This window comes from Mobula birostris, chromosome 12, assembly GCF_030028105.1.
Source record: "Mobula birostris isolate sMobBir1 chromosome 12, sMobBir1.hap1, whole genome shotgun sequence".
Taxonomy (NCBI): domain Eukaryota; kingdom Metazoa; phylum Chordata; class Chondrichthyes; order Myliobatiformes; family Myliobatidae; genus Mobula; species Mobula birostris.
Window position 1 is genome coordinate 58,727,915 of NC_092381.1, and position 21,624 is coordinate 58,749,538.

The following is a 21,624-nucleotide window of genomic DNA, read 5'->3' on the forward strand; positions in this document are numbered from 1 at the left end:
CACCTCTGTGACACCCGACACATGAGGTGCATGTGGCAGGGCATTCAGACCATAACACACCACAAGTCCACCATGCACATCAATGACAGTGATGGTTCTCTTGCTGATGGGCTAAATGGATTTTACGCTTGGTTTGATGCACAGAATGATGTGCCGGTGTGGAAGGCCCACCCTTTACCCCAAGGACCAGGCACCGTGCCTGACCGCAGCTGATGTGAGAAAAACCGTAACCAGGGTTGATCCACAAAGTTGCAGGGCCTGATAACATAATTGGTTGGGTGCAACCCGGTTAACAGAGGTTTTAATAGACATCTTCAACATCTCTCTGAAACAGTCCACTGTCCCCTCAGGCTCCAAGGTGGCCACCATTATCCCAGTGCCCAAGAGGATAACAGTAACCTGCCTCAATAGCTACCATCCAGTGGCACTGGCATCAATAAAGTTCTTCAAGCAGCTAGTTATGGATCGCATTAAATCCCATCTTTCTGCTACATCGTCCTACTGCCCCTTCTTCCGTCTCCAACCCTCCTCCCCTTCTTGGACACCTCACTCTGCCTGCTCTAATTGCTGATGAGACAACAACCGTCTCAATTTCAACATTTATCTCTCCTCCTCCAACCCAACCCCTTCCGAACGCACTGCTCTCAACAGCAATCCTAACCTTACCATCAAACGCACAGACAAAGGTGGTACTGTTGTAGTGTGGCACACTGACCTCTACCTTGCTGAGGCCAGGCGGCAACTCTCAGATACCTCCTCATACCTACCCCTCAAGGAGGACCCCACTCCACGCCACCAGAAAATTGTCTCTGACTCAATCACTGACCTCATCCACTCTGAAGAACTCCCAAACACTGCCACCAAACTCAGTTTCCTGATGCCACATTGCTTGCTTCTGTCTCCTTCCCAAGATCCACAAATCTGAGCTTGTGTCATCTTAGCTCAATTTCAGTATAACCGCTTTGGTTCAGTCTCTTCCCACCTACATCAGTGACACCGTTCATACCCTCGAACTCCTCAGTAACTTTCAATTCCCTGGCCCCAACCACCTCATTTTCACCATGGATGTTCAGTCCCAGAATACTTATCCCCCCATCAGGAAGTCCTCAAAGCCCTCTGCTTCTTTCTTGACAAAGGAACCAAAATCCCCCTCCTCCATCTCGCAGAACTGGTCCTCACCCTCAACAATTTTTCCTTTGGCTCCTACTTTCTCCAAACTTGGGGAGTAGCCATGGGCACTCACATGGGCCCAAGCTATGCCTGCCTCTTTGTCGCCTATGTAGAACATTCTATGCTCAAAGCCTTCCCCGGTTCTACTCGCCAACTCTTCCTCTGTTACATTGGCACTGCTCCATGCTGAACTCGTCAATTTTATCAACTTTGCCTCCTGCCCTTAAATTCACTTGGTCCATCTCTGACACCCTCCCTCCCCTTTCTTGATCTTTCTGTCTCCATCTCTGATCCCTTCATGATTCTCTTGTCCATTTGTCCCTCCTTACTAACCTTCCTGCAGCTATTTATTGTTACAAGCATCCTAAGTACCACTACACCTCATTCCTCACCTCCATTCGGGCCCTTAACAGTCCTTCCAGGTGACGCAATGTGGTAAACCATATATTAACTGGGTTACCTGTCTGGACATGCCTGGACACGCCCCTCTGCTGACTGCTCCTGTGGCTCCTCCCACAGACCCCTGAATAAAGGCGATTGTGTCACTGCTCCTCCTCTCAGTCCAGGACAGATACTCAGCATAAACATTGGTCCATTTACTGTTAATAAAAGCCTTTCAGTATTTACTCCACTTCCAGTCTTTTGGAGTAATTGATAGTGCATCACATAACTCTTCACATGCGAATCTGCTGGGGTTGTCTATTGTGTCCAGTGCTCCCCATTTGGCCTCCCCTACACTGGTGTTACCCACCATAAGTTTGGGGACCGTTTCATCGAGCAGCTCCGCACCATTCACCACAAGCAGGACTTACAAGTGGCCAAACATCTTAATTCCTATTCCCATTCCGACTTGTTGATACACGGCCTCCTCTTGTGCCAAGATGAAGCCACCCTCAGGATGGACAAGCGACACCTTATATTCCGTCTGGGTACCCTTCAACCTGATGGCATGAATGTTGATTTCTCCTTCCACTGAACAAATTCTGCCCCCCTGCCATTTCCCATACTGACCTTTAACTTCTTCTCACCTACCTATGACTTCCCCCAGTCCCCTCCTCCTTCCTTTTATCCTATTGTCCACACTCCTCTCCTATCAGGTTCTTTCTTCTCCAGCCCTTGACCTTTCCACCCACCTGGCTTCACCTATCACCTTCCAGCTAGCCTCTTTCCCCTCCTCCCCCCACCTTTTTATTCTGGCATTCTCTCACTTTCTTCTCAGCCCAGAAACATCATCTGTTTACTCTTTCTCATAGACGCTGCCTGACCTGCTGAGTTCCTCCAGCATTCTGTGTGTGTTGCTTTGGATTTCCAGCAACTGCAGACTTTCTTGTGTTTGTGATCTACTGCTAAATTGGACCCTTTCCAGTTCACCCATCTTTCAAGTCGGTCACTGGTGATGCCATAATCTCTACATTACACTCTTTCCTGTCCCACCTGGAAGATGGTGCCTCATATGCAGGGATGCTGTTTATCAAATTCAGCTTGACGTTAATACGACCATCCCTCAGAAGCTGATGGGAAACTATCCTCACTGGGTCTCAAAACCTCTCTCTGTGACTGGATCCTGGACTTCTTGAGAGAAAGACCACAGTCAGTCTGTGCTGAGAGTAACATCTTTAGCTCCATCATGCTGGAGGAGGGAGGAGAAGATGGTGGCGTGACACAGCGCGCGCGGCCGCTCCGAAACGATATCGTATGTGTTAACTGGGATGCTGTGCACAATCCTGATTTGATGGGAGACAGCCATGAGAAGCACAGAGGAACATCTGGAGAAACTTCTGAAATGCCCACTTCGCTGCCAGTGCTACTGTGCGATTGAGAATCTCCGGAGGGGAAGGCCCCAAATCCTCGGCTTTGCCTATTGCCTGTTGCCGGGGATGGGGTCGAAGCGCTCGGCAGAGATGGTGCTCATTGCATCGGTGTCAGAGAGCTGGGTCGGAGGCTCTGAGTTTTCGGACGGACTCGGAGTCGGACTGTGGTCGGGTGCTTCCAGTATGCTGCATCGGCAAGTTTGCGGCACTGGAGGTTCACCACCTGCGTGAGATGATGTGACTTTCGAGAGACTTTGAGACTTTTTTTACTTTTTTATGGTCTGTTCTTTATCAAATTATGGTATTGCTTTGCACTACTGTAACTATATGTTATAATTATGTGTTTTTTGTCAGTTTTTTTTAGTCAGTTTGTCTTGTGTTTCTGTGATATCATTCTGGAGAAACAGTGTATCATTTCTTAATGCATGCATTACTAAATGACAATAAAAGAAGACTGCATGTCCTCATAATCTAATCTAATCTAATCTCTCTGGGGCTGCGTGCCCAGCCCGCTGAGGACACATGACTGCACTGCTAGATACAGTTCAAACTGAATCAAGTACTCTTCTGACACAACAATAATTAGCCTCATGAACAATGACAAAGAGATGGCATACAGAGAGGCGGTAGAGCAGCTGGAAGAATGCTGCAAGCACAACTACTTGAGTCTCAACATGGACAAGACCAAAGAGATGATTGTGGACTTTAGGAAGGTACAGGCTGACCACTCCTCACTGCATAAACACGGCTCCTCCGAGAAGACAGTTAGGAGCACCAAGTTTCTGGGAGTGCACAGAACGGATGATCTCATCTAGTTCCTGAACACCACCTGTTCGGTCAAGAAAGCACAGCAGCATCTCCACTTCCTGAGAATAAGGTGAGCGAGGCTCAACACCCCGCCCCCAGTTCAAACCAACTCTTACAGGAGCACCATTGAAACAGTCCTGATCAGCTGCATCGCCGTCTGGTACAGGCACTGCAAGGCATCTGACTGCGTCTCTACAAAGGATCGTGAGCACTGCTGAGAGGATCAGGTTGAATCTGACTGGGTACAAATTAGATTCATCAATCCAATTCCCCAGACAAAGTTCTTCGTACTTCAGCTGACTCAACATGCTGGCTGAGACACAGAAGCCATGCGAGAGGGATGGTGTGAACATGTTGGAGGAAGCAGATGCAAGCCGGCTACACATTATCAATGTAGAGAACCCTGATATTTTTCCATAATTTGTAACCGATTCAGAATATGTGCAGGCTTTCTCAATGACTTCCAGTAAATCTTTTAAGAAGCAATGGTTTGGCAAATGTGAGGACCATAGAAATATCCACAATATGCTGCAAAACTGAAACATAATATTCATGCTAAAAAGCTGGTGCAGAGAGAAAGGCTTCAGGTTTCTAGATAATTGGGATTGCTTCTGAAGCCAGAATGATCTATGCAAGAATAATGGGTGCATCTGAACTGGAGGATCGCCTATATACTTGCAGGAATGTCTATTACTGCTACTCTGGAGGGTTTAAACTGGCAAGGCAAAGGTTGGGATCCAGAATGACAGAGCAGCAGGTGGACAGGCAGAGTGATATGTAGAAAATAGAACAGACAAGTTCAGTGAGAAGAATAGTTAGAGATAAGCAGGGATTAACTTTAATGGAAAGAGCTTTCTATGTCAGACAGGTGGGCCAAGAGTGTGAATTAGTGCGTGGGAATGTGATATCATTGCAACCATCAAAACGTGGCTAAAAGATGGACAGGACTGGTACTTAATATTCCAGGATGCAGAGGTTTCAAGTGTGACAGTGGAGAGGTACAAAAAGGGGTGTTGCACTTTAGATCAAGCAGAGCATTAAGACAATACTCAGGTTGGATGTCTCAGGGAGAGGTCAGCTATTGAGGCGATATTTTTAGAACTCAGGAATAAGAACGAGGTGATCACTTTGATGACATTGCAATATATAAATTTCCCAATAGCAGCAGAAACTAGAAGAACAGATATGTATTTAGAAGGCTGTACAAATTCTGGTGGAATTTTAACTCTCCTAATAGTGACTGGGATTGCCTTATCACAACGGTCTTACATGGGGTGGAATTTGTAAAATGCATCTGAGGGTTATTGAGGCATTATGGAGAGAGACCTATCAGGGATACAGCTGTACTTTAGGGAACGATGATGGATAAATGGTAAAAGTAACTGTGGAGGAATCTTTTGGGAACTATGACCATAGTTTGATGAGCTTCAACAGTGTAAGACAGGATCTAGCTGAAGTGGATAGGGAACGTTGCTGGAGGGTAAGAGGAGCTTCAGAGCATGATAGAAGGGATGCAGAGTCACTATGTCCCTGCAAGGACAAAAAGCAAAGATGGCAAAGGATATTGAAGGCTTGATCAAGGAAAAATGTATGTCAGATTCTGAAAGCAAGTACCAAGGTTTAAGGTTTATAGGGTATATGGGAGAGAGCTTAAAGAAATTAGGAGGGCAAAAAGGGGGAACGAAATGACGTTTGCATATAGAATTAGAGAGAATCCTGAAACCTTTTGTAAATATTAGAAGCACGAGGTTAGCTATGAAAAAAGTAGACCCCTTCAAGAGCCAAAGGGGTGACTTGTGGGTGGATCTAAGTTAGGTCCTAAGTGAATACCTCTCATTGATGCTCACCAGGATATGGAAACTTGGGTTTTAAGGGAGAGTTTGTTGATATTCTGCAGCTCATCTATATCAGGAAGAAGGAAGTGTTAGGATATAAGAACACATTAGGATGGATAAATCTCCAGCATCTAGCAAGATCTATGCCAGGCTGCTAAGGAAAGCAAAACAGAAGAATGCTGGGGCCCTAACAGAGAAGAGAGAATTGTGGTTTTAAGAAGAAGTGCGGTGATTGAGCAATAACCCTATAGAGATTTATAAGAGATTTATTGGACAGATAAGAGTCTTTTCCCCAGGACAGGGGAGTCTAGAACTCAAGGGGCCAGTAAGAGGCAAAAAACTGAAGATGAAGTTTTTCCCCCACACAGAGGGAGGTCATCTGGATCAAGCTGCCAGAGGAAAGAGTTAAAAATCAGATACAATTACAACTTTAAGAAGCATTAAACAGGAAAAGCATAAAGCTCAAAAGATATAGGCCTAATGAAGGCAAATGGGATGAGTAACAATAGGCATCACAGCAGGCCGAGATGAGATAAGCCAGAAGAACCAATTTCTGTGTTGTACGAATCTATTGACTAGTAAATATTCACTCACAGGTGTATTGAACTTTGGCCTGCAGGGCTTCTTCAACCTCACAAAATAAGACAATGACATTTCATAATATCAAGTTATGCTAATTTGACATTCACTTTCTTTTAGTATGATTAATTGATTTAATTTTTGCAGAAAACTTGTTTTATATATTTAATATTCTCTTGGAAATTAGTCCAGCAAAAGCCATAAAATATACACATCCAGAGGCCCAATCAGTGTTGGGAACAGAGCACTTCGAAGAGGTTACCCGCAGGTCGGTGAAGCTAGTATAAAAAGAGAGCTTTGTGGGCGTTCGGACATTACAGAGGTCTAATCAGCGTTGGAAGCAGAGAACTACGAATTAAATAAAAGTACAGAAGGGGCAAGCGAGGCAGGCATCGTCGGGAGTAGGCTAGCAGTGAGAGTAGAAGCGTCAGGCTTTGACTCAAGAGGCCTCGATGAGAAGAGGCTGAGGCCAAAGAAACAGGTTAGAAGATTCAGTTTTGGCTGCACATTGTACAGTGCAGGCAGGATGGCAGATACAGCGGTGGAATGCTCTTCCTGTAGGATGTGGGGATTCATGGAGCCTGATAGTCTCCCTGATGACTACACCGACGGGAAATGGAGTCAACTCCAGCTCATGAAAAAGCGTATTAAGGAGCTGGGGCTGGAGTTGGATGAACTCAGGATCATTCGGGAGGCAGAGCAATTGGTAGATACAACTTTTGAACAGGTGGTTACACCCAGAGTGCAGAATTCGGGGAGTAGATGGGTGAAAGGTACAAGAAACGCAATATTGATGTTAAGGATACTATCAGAATGAGCTATTCAAGTGCAAAAAGATTTGTTTGTTAGTTTTATCAACTACACAAAAGCATTTGATAAAGTGAAGTACAATAAGTTATTTGAAATATTACAGGAAACTCTAGATCTAGATTTGAAAGACCGCCGCCTAATCGGAAATCTATACTGGCAACAAACTGCCGCTGTAAGAATAGATGGAGAAGTGAATCAGTTTACGAAAACCAAGAGAGGCGTTAGACAAGGGTGGTTTTCTCCCCAATTTATTTAATGTGTACAGTGAAACAATATTACAAAACATATTGTAATCTTGGGAATATTGACATCTTGGGAATCAAAGTTGGTGGTGAAAACATCAATAATTTCAGACATGCAGATGACAATGTTAATTGCAAGTATGGAGGAAGAACTACAAAACTTAATTGATATAATTGTTGAAGAAAGTGCAAAAATGGGTCTACCTATCAATTGCAAAAAGACAGAATGTATGGTGATACCCAAAAAGAAGGAGAATCCTATCTGCAGGCTGAGAATAAATGGGGAAGACATAAAACAAGTACAGAACTTTTGCTACTTTGGAAGCTGGGTGACATCAGATGGCAGGTGCAACATGGACAGCAAAAGAAGAATAGGGATGGCAAAAGACACCTTTATGAGAATGAAGAGTATACTGACCAATACTAAACTAGGCATGACAACCCATCTCAAGAGTACTGAAATGTTACGTTTATCTAGTTATGTTATATGGCTCAGAATGTTGGACAATATCTAGTAAAATGAGGAATTGAATTGAAGCAGCAGAGATGTGGTTTTTGAGGAGGATGTAAAGAATATCATGGACAAAACAAATATCTAACAAGGATGTCATGAACAGAGCAAACACAAAAAGAGAAATAATGAATGAGATCATGAAAAGGCAACGTGACTTCATTGGACATGTGATTAGGAAAGAGGAGTTAGAAAGCACGGTAATTACGGGAAAGATTAAAGGGAAGAAAGCAAGGACAAAGACAAATGATGATGGAAACAGCAGCCAGAGAACTGGAAATGAATACCAATGAATTGATCCACTTGACCAGAAACAGGAGTGTGTGGGCCATGGCAGTGAAAGCTCAAACTGGGCACGGCACCTGATGATGATGAGATGGGTGATCACCGAGAGAGGTAAAGGGAGAAAGAAGTCAGTGCAGGGTCCCCCTGTGGCCATTCCCCTCAGCAACAGGTATACCCCTTTGGATAGTGCTGAGGGGGTTGACCTATCTGGGTAAGGCAGCAGCAACAGCCAGACCAATAGCGCTGTGGTCGGCTCTGAGCCTCAGAAGGGTAGGGGGAAGTCAGGCAGTGCAATAGTCATAGGGGACTCGATAGTTAGGGAGACAGATAGGAGATTCTGTGGCAGCAAAACAGACACCAAGATAGTGTGTTGCCTCCCGGGTGCCAGGGTCCAGGATGTCTCTGAGCAGTTGCAGGATATTCTGAAAGGGGAGCGTGAGCAGCCGGAGTTCATGGTACATATTGGTACCAATAACATGGGCAGCAGAGGGGTAGAGGGTCCTGCGCAGTAAGTTTAGGGAGTGAGGAAGGAGGCTGAAGAGCAGAACCTCCAAGGTGGTAATCTCCAGGTTACTCCCAGTGCCATGAGTTAGTGAAGGTCAGGACAGGAAGACAGTGCAGACGAATGAGTGGCTGAGGAGATGATGCAGGGAACAGGGTTTCAGGTTCTTGGATCATTGGAATCTTTTCTGGGGAAGGGATGACCTGTACAAGTGGGTTGAGTTGCACCTGAACTGGAGGGGAACCAATATCCTGGGAGGGAGGTTTGCTAATGCTATTGAAGCGTGTATAAACTAGATTTGTTGGGGGTTGGGAACCGAAGTGAAGTGGCAAAGGATGGGGTGGTTGGCACACAAGCAGAGACAGCTTGTAAGGAGTTTATGAGGAAGGATAGGCAGATGATAGAGTAAAGAAGCACTCAGACAGATGTTTTAGGATGTGTCTATTTTAATGCAAGGAGTATCATAAGCAAGGCGGATGAACTTAGATCGTGGATCAATATGTGGAACTATGATGTTGTGGCCATTACAGAGACTTGGATGACTCGGGGACAGGAATCGCTGCTGAGTGTGCAGGCCTTTAGATGTTTCAAAAAGGACAGGGAGGGAGGCAAAAGAGGTGGGGAGTGGCATTGCTAATCAGGGATAGTGTCATGGCTACAGAAAATGAAGAAGTCATGAAGGGATTGTCTACTGACTCATTGTGGGTGGAAGTCAGAAACAGGAAGGGGGCAATAACTCTACTGGATGTTTTTATAGAACCCCAAATAGTAACAGGGACGTTGAGGAGCAGATAGGGAGGCAGATTCTGGAACGGTGAAATAATAATAGGGTTGTTGTGATGGGACATTTTTAACTTTCCTAATATTGATTGGCATCTCCTTAGCGCAAGCGGTTTGGATGGGGTGGAGTTTGTTGGGTGTGTTCAGGAAGGTTCCTGACACAATATGTAGATCAGCCAACTAGAGGAGAGGCTGTACTTGATCTGGTATTGGAAAATGAACCTGGTCAGGTTTCAGATCTCTCAGCAGCAGAATATTTTGGAGATAGTGACCACAACTCTATCTCCTTTACTGTAACACCGCAGAGGGATAGGAGCAGACAATGTGGGAAAACATTTAATTGGGATAGGGGGAAATATGGTGCTATTAGGCAGGAACTTGGGAACAGGTGTTCTCAGGGAAATGCATGGCAGAAATGTAGATGTTCAGGGAATGTTTGCATGGCATACTGCATAGGCATGTTCCATTGAGGCAGGGAAAGGATGGTAGTGTAAAAGAACCATGGTGTACAAAGGATGTAGAAAATTTAGTTAAGAAGAAAAGAAAAGGTTCAAGTGGAGCTCTAGAAAATTACAAGGGTGCCAGGAAGGAGCTCAAGAATGAAATTAGGAGAGCTAAAAGGGGCCATGTGAAGGCCTTGGTGAGCAGGATTAAGGAAAACTGCAAGGCATTTTACAAACATGTGAATAGCCATGTGAGAATAGGACCAATGAGGAGCGAGAGTAGAAACGTGGCATGGAGCCGGAGGAGGTAGCGAAGGTACTTAATGACTACTTTGCTTCAGTATTCACCAGTGAAATGGACCTTGGCGACTGTGGGGATGGCTTACAGCAGACTAAGATGTTTGAGCATATAGACGTTAAAAAAGAGGATGTACTAGAAGGTATTAAGTTAAATAAATCACCAGGACTAGACGAGATATACCCCAGGCTACCGTGAGAAGTGAGTGAGGAGATTGCTGGTGATAGTCTTTGCATCATCAATAGGGATGAGAGAAGTACCAGAGGATTGGAAGGTTGCTAACATTGTTCCCTTGTTCAAGAAAGGAAGCAGAGATAACACAGGAAATTATAGACCAGTGAGTCTTACCTCAGTGGTGGGCAAGTTGTTAGAGAAGATCCTGAGAGTTAGGATTTGGAGAGACATAATCTGATTAGGGATAGTCAACATGGCTTTTTCAAGAGCAAGTCATGCCTTACAAACCTGATTCAATTCTTTGAGAGTATAACAAAACACACTGCTGAAGGTAGTGGATGTAGTGTATATGGATTTCATTAAGGCATTTGATAAGGTTCCCCATGTGAGGCTCATTCAGAAAGTTAATGAGGCATAGGATCCAAGGAGACTTTGCTTTGTGGATCCAGAACTGGCTTCCCACAGAAGGCAAAGGGTGGTTGTGGATGACTCATATTCTGCATGGAGGACGGTGACCAGTGATGTCTCGCGGGGATTTGTTCTGGGACCCCTCCTCTGTGATTTTTATAAATGACCTGGATGAGGATGTAGAAGGGTGAGTTAGTAGGTTTGCTGATGACACAAAAGTTGAGGGTGTTGTGGATAGTCTGGGCTGAGAAATAGCAGATGGAGTTCAACCCAGATAAGTGTGAAGTGGTTCATTTTGGTAGGTCCAATTTGAAGACAGAATGTAATATTAATGGTAAGACACTTGGCAGTGTGGAGAATCAGAGGAATCTTGGGCTCCGTGTCCATAGGACACTCAAAGCTGCTGCGCAGGTTGACAGTGTTGTTAAGAAGGCATGTGGTGTATTGGCCTTCATTATGGGATTGAGCTCAAGAGCCGTGAGGTAATGTTACAGCTATATAAGACCTTAGTTAGACCCCACTTGGAGTACTGTGTTCAGTTCTGCTCACCTCATTACAGGAAGGATGAGGATACTATAGAGAGAGTTCAGAGGAGATTTACAAAGATGTTGCCTAGTTTGGAGAGCATGCCTCAGGAGAATAGGTTGAGTGAACTTGGCCTTTTCTCCTTGGAGCAACGGAGGATGAGAGTGACCTGATACAGGTGTACACGTGGGGTGATTGATAAGTTTGTGGCCTAAGATAGAAGGATTCAATTTTAGAAAACCTAGCACATTTATTTTTCCTACATTTACACACTTAGTCCAGTGGTCATGGAGCAAATGGATCCCTTCTTTGTAGAAGTCGGCATCTTGGACCTCCAGGAGTGGTCCACAGCAGGGGTGATTGATAAATTCGTGGCCTAAGGTAGAAGAAGATGAGTTATTAATTTCAAATTTTCTGCATTTTCACTCAAAGAGTTGAACTGCATGTGCATGTAACGAGAGCTGTATAACTCATCTCCTTCTACCTTAGGCCACAAACTTATCTGTCACCCTTGCTGTGGACCACTTCTACAAAGAAGGGATCCGTATGCTACATGTAGGAGGGGACTATGTTGAAAAACAAATGTGCTAGGTTTTCTAAAATTGACACCTTCTACCTTAGGCCACGAACTTATCAATCACCCCTCGTAAGATTATGAGGGGCATTGATCTTGTAGATAGCCAGAGGCTTTTTCCCAGGGCTGAAATGGCAAACACGAGGGGCATAATTTTAAGGTGCTTGGAAGCAGGTACAAAGGGGATGTCAGAGGTAAGTTTTTCCACACAGGGAGTAGTGGGTGCATGGAAAGTCCTGCCAGCGAAAGTGGTAGAGGTGAATGCAATGGGGTCTTTAAGAGATTCTTAGATAGGTACATTGGAGCTTAGAAAAATAGTGGGCTATGCGGTAGAGAGATTCTAGGCAGTTTCTAGAGTAGGTTACATGGTTGGCATAACATTGTAGGCTGAAGGGCCTGTAATGTGCTGTAGATTTCTATGTTTCTATTAGCTGCAAAATATATTTTTTTTCTTTGCTTTTTCCCATTTAACAAATTAAAAGGCACTATTCACTACCACAGGCATGAGAATACAGAATTAGAGTCAGTAGAATTACTAGCCCATAGAATTATAGAACACAGATGGAATACAAATCTGCATTAGGATAAAAAATGCAGAATACCTAATAAAATTTCAATTATATTTTAAAGGGTCATGCACCAAGCAATAGGCAGATTCTTACTCTAAAACCAAAAGAAATTTGAAAACCACCATCATTGTACCTTCCTACATCCACCCCACCACATCCCCACCCTTCCCAATCCCCCAACTACTCTGATACACTGTATTTGGACTAAATTTTACACAATGGTACAGGTACCAATAAACGTCAGATGCTCACTTGTCCTAATCTGCACTAATGCAAGACATCCCAAAGCAGTTTCTACAACCTATTAAGTACCTATTTCTCCGTTGCAATGAGGTAAGATTTTAGGTTTTTTTTTGATTTAATGTAGCTACAAGAGGAAAAGGAAAGTATAGAGGAAGACCATTTTAAAATATTTGATAAAATCAATCCTCATTTTTCAGAACTCCAAAAGAGCATAGGTTTCTTTTCTAGCTGCTCATGAGAGTTAATGAGAGAATTAATTAGAATAACATTTAATCTGCAGTCTGACTGCAAGTCCTAAAGCTGAATAAATGGAGTTTTACTGTGCATCTCACACACTAGCATTACTATTGAACTAAGGTTTCAAATTTGGTTCAATGAGAGTGATAGGGCATATACCTCTTTTATTATTACGTACATACTTAATATCTTACATTCTTATGTATCAACAATGGCAAAACTGCACCTCAGGATATCCCTATGATAATAATCAAAAACCAGCAGGCAACGGACAACAATATAGTCAGTGGATCAGAGCAAAGATCTTCAGTCACACCAGTCAATGATTCGTGCTAATAGATAATTAGAGGAGGAGAAGATGTCTCAATCATCCTCATGGATCATGAGCCAATTAAGTATAATAGACATGACTGAAGAACATTCTGCCATTTGTAGCCATCAGCTTATTTTCAAGGTCCCCATCTTCCCAAAGAGTTACAGGCTCCAACAACTTTGTTGAAGGGCAGGAGATTTGCATTTCAAGTCAAGCTATGCCAAGACAGTTAGAACAGATTCTATCCAACATTGAAAAAGAGAATCCATGAATATCCTAACCAAAACAAAATCAATCCAATCCTACTAGGTCTTCCGGAATGTCGAGAGATGAAGATATACTCAGTGCTACCACTTGGCTACAAGGTGTTTTATGACCTTGGTCCAAACATGAACCAAAAGAGCTGAATGATAGAGAGGCAGCAAGAAAAACTGCTAATGACATCAAAGCCGTATTCAACCAAATATTGTATCAAGATGCCCTGATAAAACTGAAGTCAATGGGATTTTGGGAAGAGAGGGGTAACAAAAAATACTCCATTGAGATACTTCACCAAAAAGGAATATTTTTCGCAGTTGTTGGAGATCAATCCTGTTAGCCCTTGGGCATCAGTGCAGGAGTTCCCTAGAGCAGTGTCCAGGGACACTGGCACAATGCTCTGACACAGAAGTCACATATGACAATCATCTTCAACAAGATTCTAACCACCCGCAAAGCAACCAAATTAATTATCACCTCTCTCGCACCACAAAACCGTTCGCTGTTCACCAGTGGCTCTAGATTATATCATTTAGAAAATGTATTGCAACTAATTGCCTCAGCTATCCTGGCATCATCTATCAAACTCATGATGTCTACCACCATATGAAAACACTACTATTAGCAAATGCATTTAGATTCGCCATGACCTTCAAATTCAGGTCATATACCATTCTACTTTGAAATGCACTTGCAATCTTTTACCTTCATTGGACCTAAATCCAGGAATTCACTGCGGCAGCACTTTTACCAGAAGGACTATAAAAAGTTGAAGGTGACAGCCCAGGAGAAATTAATGATGAGGGATAAAAACTTGCCTGTCAATACTGCCCACATCCTGTAAATTAAAGTAATACTCTATCTGTAGAATGCAGATAATTTTATTAGCATTAGAACATTTTAAATAGATTTATTTGTAATTCACAGCACAAAAGCTTGAAACATACAGTAGACAATCTACACATAATTTTCACATTTGTAAAATTAGAGAAAAAACAGAGGATGTGTTACTGCATACTTTCATGCCCAACGCCAGTTTCTAACATTGCTCTGAACAACAGCATCATTGGTAGATGTCAAATGTATGTGCATGTAGAAGAGAGAACTGCATGAGAAACATAAACACAAAGAATTCTGCAGATGCTGGAAACTCAAGCAACACACATCAAATCTGTGGGTGAACGCAGCAGGCCAGGCAGCATCTCTAGGAAGAGGTACAGTCGACATTTTGGGCCGAGACCCTTCATCAGGACTAACTGAAGGAAGAGCTAATAATTTCAAATCTCTTACTAGCTCTTCCTTCAGTTAGTCCTGACGAAGGGTCTCAGCCCGAAACGTTGACTGTACCTCTTCCTAGAGATGCTGCCTGGCCTGCTGCGTTCACCAGCAATTTTGATGTGTGTTGCTTGCATGAGAAACAATCACTTTTGTGTGTTTCCTAGTGATAGAATGATAAATCTTGCGATGCACTCAGACAGATCAGTGATGCAATCTGGCTGTTTCGGGGTTGATCAGATCCCGAATTGTGTCTGAGTGGCATTCTGCCATGGATCACTCCTCCTGATACACAGCCGCCTCAAGGCTGACTCTGCTGCTTCTATACTGTTCCTGATGGCTTTCTTCTTCTGGGCTCCTGAGATGCCCGTCCAGCTGTGACCAGCAAGCTCTCTGCAGCGCACCTCTAAGGGCGTACAACAACTTGGTTAAAGGGCAGGAGATCTGCATTTCAAGTCAAGCTATGCCACCCCTTGCTGCAGCACTCCTTCACCAAGTCTTGGTACTTTGTCTCTTTCCTTTCATGGGTCTTCTCCATCCGGTCTTCCCAGGGAATGGTCAGCTCCAACATGACCAGTTGTCTAGATGACTCTAACAACAACACTATGCCTGACCTAAGCATGGTCGAGGCAATGTGCTCAGGGAATCTGAGCTGTTTCCCTAGGTCGACTCTCAGTTGCTGGTCCTTTGCTGTTCCTAGGAGGCCGGCATGCTCCTTGGATTGGGTTTGAGCCTTCTCCCCTGCCTTAATAAAAGCAATTGCTTGCTTTGCTGGGCGATGGCTGTGTTCAAGGTGTCAGCCACTGTCTTCAGCACCTGGTCATGGCGCCAATGATAATGCCCTCCCGCAGGGCTTTTGGGCAGAAGCTGAGGAAGTGCTCTAGTGTTCCCTTCCCTTGGCCTTACCCCAACAGCAGAGGTTTGCTGGGCTTGGCAAGACATCATATACTGACTGGTTCAGCTCGCCAAATTTCCCCCCATGAGATTTAGATTATTTTAGATTATGAGGACACTCAGTCTTCGTTTATTGTCATTTAGAAATGCATGCATTAAGAAATGATACAATGTTCCTCCAGAGTGATATCAGAAAAAAAGGACAAACCAAAGACTAACACTGACAAGAGCACATAATTATAGCATATAGTTACAGCAGTGCAAAGCAATACCATAATTTCATAAAGAGGAGACCATGGGCACGGTTAAAAAAAGTCTCAAACTTCCAATCGACTACCAATAGTCCCGATAGCAGGCAGTAAAAGGGAGAAACTCTCCTTGCCATAAACCTCCAGGCACTGCCAACTGCCCATGCATTGGAAGCACCCGACCACAGCCGACTCTGAGTCCATCCGAAAACTTCGAGCCTCTGACCAGCCCCTTTGATACAGCATCCCGAGCACCATCCTCTGCTGAGCGCTTCGATCCCGCCCCGGCAGCCGAGCAACAAGCAAAGCTGAGGACTCGAGGCCTTCCCCTCCGGAGATTCTGGATCACACAGTAGCAGTGGCAGCGAAGAAGGCATTTCAGAAGTTTCTCCAGATGTTCCTCCGTGCTCTCACGTCTGTCTCCATCAAATCAGGATTGTACACGGCAACCTACTTGACAGATAACAGATATCATTCACCGGAGTGGCCGCCGCACGCTGTGTTGCGTCGCCATTTTCTCCTCCTCCATTGTTCCTGTACCTGGTCCCATCTTGTCCATGTGCCTTGTTGCTGCATACCAGCGATCTTGCTGGCACACAGCTCCTCCACATCAGCTTGCACCTCCTGCTGGACCAACTGGCACCTCGTTCTTCCTTGCAGCAATATCGTGGCAGACAGTTGGGAAGCAACCCAAGCCCATCCGTCGCAATGCCACTGTGCCCACTAGCGCACAATAGCACAGCCATACTTCGGCTTGTTCAACTGCATCCTGTGCCCTCCACCTCCTGCCCATCGTCACCTCAATGCCAGCATGCAAGACCCTCGGGTCACTGGACTCTTTGACCATGGACTCCTTGCTCACACTGCTGTTGAGGAGTTGCAGTCTGTCTCTCCCTGTACAAGGCGATGCTGCTTAGGCGCCTAGGCACACCCAGCCACCTCTGTAGGTGCTTGCCAATTTTTCTCTAAAAGGTCTCAGCTGTTGATATTGGGACATTATAGACTAGTGGAGGCCACAGAATCCGAGGGAGAATATCATGCTATTAACTCCTAGCCTTGGGGTGGGGGGGGGCAGGGGTCATTGCTTTGCTGCTGCTTATGCATGGGAGGGGGGGAGCTGGGAGGGTCTTTGGGGTTCTAACATTTAACTGTCATTCATTCTTTGGGGCACACCCCTGTTTTCGTGGATGTTTGCAAAGAAAAAGAATTTCAGGATGCATATTGCATACATTTCTCTGACATTAAATGTACCTATTGAAACCTACTGGATTTACCTGGCAGTCAGTCGTGACTTTTCCACAGCAGTCAGACCTTGCTGCAGCTCTTCCCTAGCTGCTTTGATGGATGCTGTGTCTTTCAGTGAGCTGTTAAACACCTTGCCATTGCTCTTCACCAGCTTCTCTGATTGGCTTGGAATTTGGGCGCCTCCCTGTTTAAAACGGAATTTGTCAACCACTTCTCCTCTCTTAAGTACTAAGGATCTGGATTTCTTAGATTTGAGGCTCATCCTTGCCCAAGTAGTGAGCTTCTCCAGACCCTGGAGCATCCATCTGCATCCTGGCACTGACGTTCTTGTTACAGTCAGGTCATCCACGAATGCTCCTATTGGTGGTTGACGGGCACCAGACCTGGGCAACGAGCCTCTGCTGACTTAGCCAATATGTTCATCGCCAAGGAGAAGAGGGTCATAGACACTGTACATCCTGTTATGATTCCCTTCTCAAGAAAACTAGGAATATGCTATGAAAAGACTACAACACTGGAGAAGCCACATGAGAGCAAATTTTTAATTGACTGGATAGGCCTGAAGGAGTTTATGAATTTACTGAAACTTAAAGGATCAGACATGAAAACTTATTGTACCTCAGAAACAGCAGCATTCTAAACATGCTTGTTCCTACACATTTCAGGCTGCATGAATCAGTCGCTTGTCACTGTAATTCACATAAGTGACACAGATTGCGAATAATCCATTTTTCCACCCAATACAAAAAGGCGCTAAATTCTGGCTTTAGAAACATTATTATCATGCTGACATGAGAAGGAGAAACAAACACACAGTGCTCTGAACAGCCCCAGCAGTGTGGAGGAATCTCTTGTATATTGGCTACCGTCAATAATATTTTCAAGTCTTCTGCCAGCTCAACTTTCCCAATTTTTCACCTTTGCTGCTACCAACAGCTAATCTATACAATGGTTTTCTATCACTGTTCAAAAAAATCTGATGTTCAGATCAAGAAATATTTATGGGTAACAATGTAGATAATGGAAAATATGTGCATGCTATCATAATTTCTTTACTTTAATACTAAAATGCCATAAAAAGTCAACTGTGAAGTACTCATCTCCAACTTTGTGACTTATCCACCTTCAAAATGAAATTGTCTTAGTCTGGATAGGAAAGAGTACATCAGACAGGTTATTAGATAGATAGATAAATAGATATTTTATTGATCCCAAAGGAAATTACAGTGTCACAGTAGTATTACAAGTGTATAGATATAAATATTAGATGTAGAAAGAATTAAAAATAAGTTGCCACAAGCAGTCTAAGAGGAGAGTGTCATCATTTCCCCAGCTATAGGTTGATTCATGATAGTCTCTGATGGCCAAGGGTAAGAATGACCTCATACCACATTCTTTGAAGTAGCGCAGTCATCAGTCTATTACTGAAAGTGTGCCTCTCTTCAACCAAGGTGGCTTGCAGAGGGTGAGAAACATTGTCCGGAATTGCCAGGATTTTCCACAGGGTCCTTTGTTCTACCACAGCCTCCAGTGTGTCCAGTTTGACTTCTATAACAGAGCCAGCCTTCCTAATCAGTTTATTGAGCCAGTTGGCATCACCCATTTTGATGCCATTGCCCCAGCACACCACTGCATAGGAGATTGTACTGATGACAACAGACTGGTAGAACATGTGAAGGAGAGGCCTAGATATTCCAAAGGACCTCAGTTTCCTCAGGAAGCGGATTGACTCTGGCCCTCCTTGTACACAGCCTCTGTGTTGGTGCTCCACTCAAGTCTGTCATCCAGGTGCATTCCCAGGTACTTGTAGGTCCTCACCACATCCACGTCCTCACTGTCAGTAGTAACGGAGCAGTGCAGGCTTAGTCTTCCTAAAGTCCACCACCATCTCTTTTGCCTTACTGATGTTGAACTGCAGATGTTTCAGCTTGCACTATTTGTCGAAGTCCTCTACCAGGGCCCTGTATTCATCCTTTATACACCCAACTATTGCCGAGTCATCAGAGAATTTCTACAGATGACATGACTCAGTGTTGTATTTAAAGTCTGAGTTATACAGGGTAGACAGGAAGGGAGTCAATACAGTTCCCTGTGGGGCCTCAGTGCTGCTTAGAGCCATGTCTGACAGACAAAGCTCTGAAGCCACACAAACTGTGGTCTGCCAGTCAGGTAGTCCATTATTCAGGATACAATGGAAGTGCCAACCTGCATTGAATGGAGCTTTTCCCCCAGCAATGAGGACTGTGTGGTATTGAAGGCTCTTGAGAAATCAAAAAACATTATCCTCACAGTGCTGCCCTGTTTATCGAAGTGGGAGGAAGCTCTGTTCAGCAGGTAGGTGGCAGCATCGTCAACTCCAATGTGCTCCTGGTAGGCAAACTGCAGGAGGTCAGGGGCTGATCTGACCAGGGTTGGACGTGAGCCAGGACCAGCCTCTCTAGGGTCTTCATAATGTGTGAGGTCAGGGCCACTGGACAGTTGTCATTCGAGACCTTCAGTTGGCCCCTGTTGAGTATTAGGACCACATATGACATTTTCCACATAGTTGGGAACTTTTCCAGGCTGAGACTCAGATTGAAAATATTCTGGAGAACTCCACACACTCCTTGGGGTTCACACCATCTGGTCCCAATGCTGAGTTTCCCCAGAGCCCCTCTCACCTGCTCAGTAGTGAAGGTGAATCCATGATTACTGGTTTATTAATGGCTTAGTATCACAGGAACTAGGAGGAGAAAAAATACTAACATGACTCCCCATCCCCAAAGCTACATACTCTAATCAGAAAATATTTGAATATACAAATGCAGAGGCTCACGTGCCCAGCTTAGGAAGAAAGCTGAAAAGAAACAAAACCAAATCCAAATGAACAAAGTGGTAACTTTGGGTATAATTTCTCTTTTTGAAAAGCTGTACATAAAGAGTGCAGGCGAACAAGCATCTCTGGATGCAATACAAAGAATTTCTGTGGGTTCTCTGAATACTTCTTGGCTCATGCTTCTGAGTCAAGCAATGACAATCACGCACAGTGACACAGATGTAGTCAAACTAGAACATTACTTCTAATGTTTAGAAAGATGGCTCATAGAACCACAAGTGCAAATGTAGGAAGACAACTTAAACAGATAAAGGTGATCACACTGCAACGACAATTCAAGGTGGATTACAATATGTTTATAATCCACCTAATGGCCTCTTGGAATTTCATTTAAGACTTTCACAGCATGATGTAACTCTTGCTCCACGTAGCCAATAAAATAAAACAGCAATGCAGGAATGTCTATCTTTTCTGGTTTACCACAGCCATTCCAATATACAGCATAAACCCTTCCTTCCACTGAATCTGTTCCTTGGATAAGTAACGTGCAGGGATCAGGCATACTCATATGTTCCATTACATACACTCAATTGAATTGCATATCTTGCTGCCTCTGCATGGACATCACATGCTGTCCAAATTGGAAGGGATTCATCTTCTATGTTTCGTACTCCAAATCAAACATCTCAAAGAAGAGGAGCAGCCCAGCATTTCCAGTCTGGTGCCGCTTGCATCAAGCTAAGTCTTTCCAATTCAGTTATAATTTTCCCATCCACTCACTGAAAAATCGCAGATACCTCCAGTCCATAAAAAGCAGGTCTCATCCAGCTAACTTCCACTCTGTCAATCTGTTCTCAACCAGTAACAAACTGATGGAAAGTATCATTAACATTCCCATATGGTGGCACTTCCTCCCTTCTAACCTCCTTACTCTTGCTTAGTTTGGGGATCGCTAGAGCATCTGAGTTCCAAACCACGTTACACCATTTGGCCAAAAATGGCCAAAGGAGTTAAATTTCACTGCTAAGTTGAGCAGGGGGCCCTTGACAGTCCTTCGGCTAAGTTCAAAGAGCTTTGTAAGAGTACAGTCAAGAGCAGAAGTTCCTTCGGAATTTTAATCATAATAAATGCAAAGGAAGAAGGATATAATCTTTGATGACTAACTGTTCTAAATTGGAGTGCTGCTACAAAGAGTTCCTCTCAGCAGCAAAATATACTTTATTTTTAGGTTGTTCAATGCCTCTCCTCAGGACCAGATCAGAAATGAATGTTCACTGATAAGAGCATTTCCAGTTCTTAATGAAGCAAGCCACATCTGAATGCAAAATCAAGTCAATTGTCATGGCATAAACTGATGTGGCAAATAAGGTCTGCATCAAGCAATTGCCAGGCAACAGACAGCTCCAGAAGGAGGGAAATTTTTCTGAGCCTGCCACACAATGCTGTTTACAAGAGCAAGTCAAAGCTGGGTACCTTATGACAACGAATTCAGTTCTTTTTCACCATTATTTGGCAATTAGAGTATGGAATACTACCCACTTGCCAGGAAGATTGTAGGTCCGATACTCAAGAAGCTGTATGAAATCCACAACAATGCAACCTACGTGATCAGTAGCTAACCTACTGCCTTTAAAATTCACTTCTTCTATGCCTACTGCACCATGGCTACCATGTATAACTTTGCAAAATGCACCACAGCTATTTAATAAAGTTCTATGGGAATAACTTGAAATTGGATAACGTCAGCATGCACATGAGAATACTACCACTTCC

The 21,624-nt window shown here is 44.0% G+C and overlaps 1 protein-coding gene across 1 annotated transcript in view; it reads right to left on the reverse strand.

The window, feature by feature from the left end:
• The window catches only part of lrrc7 (leucine rich repeat containing 7), a 631,001-nt gene that overhangs the window by 601,837 nt on the left and 7,540 nt on the right, over nucleotides 1–21,624 (reverse strand). The window lies entirely within an intron of this gene.